This window comes from Phoca vitulina, unplaced genomic scaffold (genome assembly GCF_004348235.1).
Source record: "Phoca vitulina isolate PV1807 unplaced genomic scaffold, GSC_HSeal_1.0 scaffold18, whole genome shotgun sequence".
NCBI lineage: Eukaryota > Metazoa > Chordata > Mammalia > Carnivora > Phocidae > Phoca > Phoca vitulina.
This window is the reverse complement of record NW_022589721.1, coordinates 16715973-16721219: the sequence shown is the minus strand read 5'-3', so window position 1 is coordinate 16721219 and position 5247 is coordinate 16715973. Positions and strand designations below refer to the sequence as shown.

The 5247-nt window shown below is 41.5% G+C and overlaps 1 pseudogene; it reads right to left on the bottom strand.

Annotated features, from left to right (window-relative positions):
* Nucleotides 1-2687: 2687 nt before the first annotated feature.
* LOC116639342 lies at nt 2688-3565 on the bottom strand (annotated as a pseudogene).
* Between the last annotated feature and the right edge of the window lie 1682 nt (nt 3566-5247).

The window sequence follows — 5247 nt, the reverse complement described above, 5'->3', positions numbered from 1 at the left end:
CCAGATGGAGTAAAGTGGGTTATAGTGTAGTTCTGTACTTGACATCTTTGTCCCAGGTGACAGAATTCCCCTGCCCTCTTCAAACAAAATCAGTTTGTTTGAAACCAAAAATTCAGGCATAAATTATTTATTTGATTTAAAACTACTAGTCCCAGTGATTAGCAAAAGGTGTAGAACATAATAGGTGTTCAATAAAAACTTGTTGAATTGTGTTGAATTGCAAATGAATTAATGTCTCTTCTCCTTCCTCCCACCCCACCACAAAAGAAAAAAAAAAATTAACCTGCTGCTCTGGTTATTTTATAAATGTAATCATCTTGAACTGTCTCCTTATATCCCAAGTTAAATTTTATGTGTTTATGATGCCAAAATATTTATTTTGTCAATCAGTCCATCATCTGGTTTGACTCAAAGTATTAACTAAATTGACTATATTTTACTGAAATAAAAGCATGGTCCATGTTTCCTTTTGTTGACCTTCTCTCTCTTTCTTCTTTTATTTCTTCAGATTTGGCTTCCTAGTCAGATGAGGATATATATCCTTATTGTATTTTGAACTATTCCTTTCCAAATCAATTAGCTTACAAGTTCTTGACTTCTGTAGTGCTAAAGTATAAGGATTAAACCCCCTTTAATTTAAACTGAAATCTAACTGTCTAGAACCAAGAACTGGAGAAGGCTTCAGAGTCTTATAATACAAGCTATTATTCTTTATACTAAAATTAAATGCAATGGAGAAGAAGCAATGAGTTCTCAGATACCCCCAAGGGGGGAAAGGGAGTATTAATTGGTGTGTCTCAATCTGAAATAAAGTAATATTCTTTGGGGGACAATAATTTTTTTTGTGAACTTCATTTGTAATTCATCAGCTTGGCCAATTTAAAAAGCAACATAAGGGAACAGTCAAATAAGAAGGTTATATGCTTTTGGAAAATAAAAGGAGATATTGAAAGAGCCATGATTAATACAGTAAGTGATTGAGAAGAAAGCAATTTAATGAAACAGCTGTTCTGGGTTTGGGTTTTTTTTGTTTTTGGTTTTTTTTGGTTTTTGCCTATTCTGGATATAAATATGAAAGTGTATACTCCTGCAAAAAAGAGTAATTTTGCTCTCCCTGGAGTAAAAGAATCTTTCTATGTTTACAGTTACACAAAAATAACAAGTAGCAATTCATGTGCTATTATTCAGTTTTAGATCATGAAAGAGATTGTCATGAAAATATTCATCCTTTAGTAGTATTATGGAAAACAGACCCAGATATAACAGAAATGGAAAAAAAGCTCCAACTACTCTTCATAAATATTTATGAATATTAATTTTTCTAGTCTGCATAAAATAGGATTCTATTTTAGCTGACCATCAACGGAGTAGTATTGTGCCTATTCATCTGACAAAAAAAAAAAAGTGATTCATTGGACATAACAACCACCAGGTTGAGAAAAATTAGGTTTATTATGCTGAAATCCTCACTTTTCTGCTGAAAACTTCATTGCATTTTTGTTGATTTTTCTAAGCAACACTGCATTTAGAAAAGGTACCTATTACTATACCTACACTATATAGGTACACAGTGAATTTTTTTAAGATTATATTTATTTAGATATATTTAGAAAGAGAGAGAGAGTGGGCGCCTGGGTGGCTCAGATGGTTAAGCGTCTGCCTTCGGCTCAGGTCATGATCTCAGGGTCCTGGGATCGAGTCCCACATCGGGCTCCCTGCTCCTTGGGAGTCTGCTTCTCCCTCTGCCTCTCTCTCTCTCTCTCTCTGTCTCTCATGAATAAATAAATAAAATCTTTAAAAAAAAAAAAAAAAAAAGAAAGAGAGAGAGAGAGAAATCAGGGGGATGGGCACAGGGAGAGGTAGAGAGGCTCTCCAGCAGACTCTGCACTGAGCGCACAGCCCCACTTGGGGCTCCATCTCAGATCATGACCTGAGCGGAAATCAAGAGTCAGAGGTTTAACCAACTGAGCCACCCAGGCGCCCCTCACATTGAATATTTTTTTAAAAAATGAATCTGTTGGAAAGTTATCACTAAATCATCAGTCAAAGGCCAATTTTGACTATTTTTGTAAAAAAAAAGAAATAACTTTGGCCCCAAATCTCTTTTTGGTATAACAAAATACAATGCTTTTTTTTTATTAGTACATCAAATTATAAGATCTTCTATAATTCAAGGTAGTGACAAATGTGAACAGCATTTCTAGATGCCTGCAAAAACTGCAATGTAACATAAAAAGTAATTGATTTGTATTGGTGGGAAGGTAACAGGCACTACTTTTACTAGTGTGATTTGTTGCCGGCATTTATATTGGGGAGTGAAGCTAAATTTCAGTTATATTAGTGAAATTTCAGTTATATTAGTGAAAATAAAAATGTAATATTTTCCTCCATTGGGTTCACAGATATTTCTAATTTCTATCCATTTTAAGAACCCCTGTTTTGGGGCACAATCCTAGACATACTCAGGACACCCCTGGAAAGATTGAAAGAAGCAAGACCTCACTCAAGAATCCCCTCTGCAATGCAGACAGGCATTCTGCAGTGTTTCTTTCCTTGTTGTGGTCATGGTGGTTGTTGCAGGTTCCCACTGGGGGCTTGGATGTTCAGGACCCATTGATGAGATATTTGAAAATAAGTTCATCAATGCAAGTTCCGGGTTGCATCAGATTGCCAGCTAACTGAAAGTGTTAAGGTGAACAATTCATTTCATTGTCTTCCACCTCAAAGGCCAGCAGGGTATGGTGCTGGGAGCAGCCAGGGGCTGGGGCAATGTGTCCATTGTGCTGATGGGGCAGTCCTAGGGATGGATCTCCTTGGCCAGCCACCCTTTCTTCTTCAACGTGCAGACCTCCCAGGATGGTGGCGAGATGGGGGGCTGCGTGAGTATATACTTACACTTGGAGCCATCCTCTGGGTCCAGTGGGTAACCGCAGTCTGAGCCATAGAAGCTCAGGTCCCCACAGGTCACCAATGGCACAATGATGCAAGTGGGACCATCTAATTGGTGGAAATATGGATCGTAAGAATCGTCTGGCAGGGGTTTGGTCAGGTCCAGAAGGAAGCCCTCAGCGGGGTCATAACCCTCACAGACAGTGAAGGCCCCTATGCTGGAGGGGCAGCCATTCCTGGGCTTGGCAAAGAGCACACTGGAGAAGGCACATGGCTGGCTGTCGGTCAGGGTCACATCCTGGCCTCCAAAGATCGTGGTGACAGAGCAGCCCCCTGGCTGCAAGACATGTATAGCAATGTTCAGAGCCACTAGGAGGAGCCGGGCCTGCATATACTCATCAACATCGTGAAGCCGGTTACATTGGGAGCCCCATCGCACACCACGAGGTCCACAGGATAGCTCTCCCAGTGTAGGATGATCTCCTTGGCAGTGGACAGCTGGGTGATGTCCCCTTGGATCTGTAACATACCTGGTCACGGAGCCATAGCCTGGAGGTCTGCAGGCTTCAGGAATTCCTCGTCGAGTTGTAGCAGCTTGAAGGCACTGTGGACATGTCAGCCATTCTCCTTGGCCAGGCGGGTAGTAGACATCCCGCTTGTCTGATGTCTGTCCCATCTCACACGCTGTTTGCCCAGGGACCTGGCAATAGCAAGCTTAGCTTTCGGAGTGAGGAGAAGGGGGACCAAGGAGGCTGGTCCATAAGCTGCCTGAGCCTCAGTGAGAGCACAGACTGGCCAGAAGTCATCAAGCTTCAGTTCGAGGTCTTAGTCAATCTGAATGCCTGTCATGCATGCCTGAGGGCTCCCGTTGGGAGCGTGGGGTGCCTGTCATGGTGGAAACCGAAAGCTTGGGCACAGCGCAGACCCCCTCTGAATGTACTGCAGTGCCTTTTTATTTAAATTGGAGAGGGGAGAGGAGTGGGAGGAAGGAAATTAACTTTTGTCAAATTCCTCCTCTTTACTAGATATTGTGGTTGGTGCTTCATGTGTATAATTTATCCTTCACCATAAGGCAGATATTATTATCCCAAAATTATAAATAAGGAAACTGAGAAGAGATTACTAACATATCAAATGCTTTATAATAGCATAACAGAATAATATCATTGAAGTTTCAATGGAGACACCAAGATAAACAGATACAGCATTCCAATGTGCCAGACCAAAATAGAAACTTTCAATATCAGTGTTCTAGACTGTTTTCCCAAACCAAATTGAATATATAAAAGGTTGAAAGAATGGAGAGAGCGAGAGGATTTAAACAGATTTCTGCCAGCTCTGAGTCATTTCACCTTTGGCCTGGCAAGAGAACCCTCACCATGTCTCCTTGTAAAGCCTCAGATGAGTTTGGTAGGCATGGTCAGCTGAGATCTGACTCTTACCAGAAGGCTGGGGGGAAGGATAGGTGGGTGAGCAAGCTATATGGCCAACTAAGCTTTGCTCAGGTGCATCTGGAAAGAAACTGCACTTCCCTTTGCAAGGTGGTACAAAAGTATTGCATGCTTGCCATGGACCAGTTCTCTCCTGAGGGAGAGAAAACTTGCCTAGAGCCTTTTTTTAACTTCTGCTCTAGAAAGTCTTCTAGAAGGAATATTGGATTTCCAAAAGTGAAGTACCTATGGAGACGTCCTCTGAAGACCCAAGGGCCATGAGGAAGCAACCAAAAAATGGGCATTGTCCTCAGAACTGAGGAGCTGCCACTAGAACTCTTCAGGAGGAATGGCACGTAAGAGCCCACAAAGCACAGAGACAGGAAGTGAGCTCCACACACCTGCAAGGCCAGAGAAGGGACAAACTTATATTCTGACAGCACAAATCAAGAATGCACTCTGTTTCCTTATCCCCGCCTCCCTCCCTATATTCCTTATTTAGACGGGCAAGAGTAGCAGCTAGTTGAGTGAAGGTTGAAAAGAAAGTGTGACCACACCCTTACTCCCAACACAAGTTGCCAGACAAAAGTACGCTCCAGCTGCAAGGGCAAAAAAATTAATATTAAATGAATTTCCATATTTTGATGACTTTCTGGACATAAGAACCCATATTTAGAAATTGAACAGAGTCTTTAATTTGAAGTAGTATTAGGATATTCTAGATGACTTGCAAGATGTGAATTTTTTTTTCCCTCTCTGGATCCAGAAGCAGAGTTATGACTTCTTCCCTGTCTCTCACATTGCTGGTGCTGTGTGGATTGACTGATGTCACAGCAGTAAATACCAGGATGTTTCAGAGACACCCCCCCACCCTGGGGCCACCTAAATAAGCCTTCATATGGTTTGACTCCCCTCAACTGCCAATTAT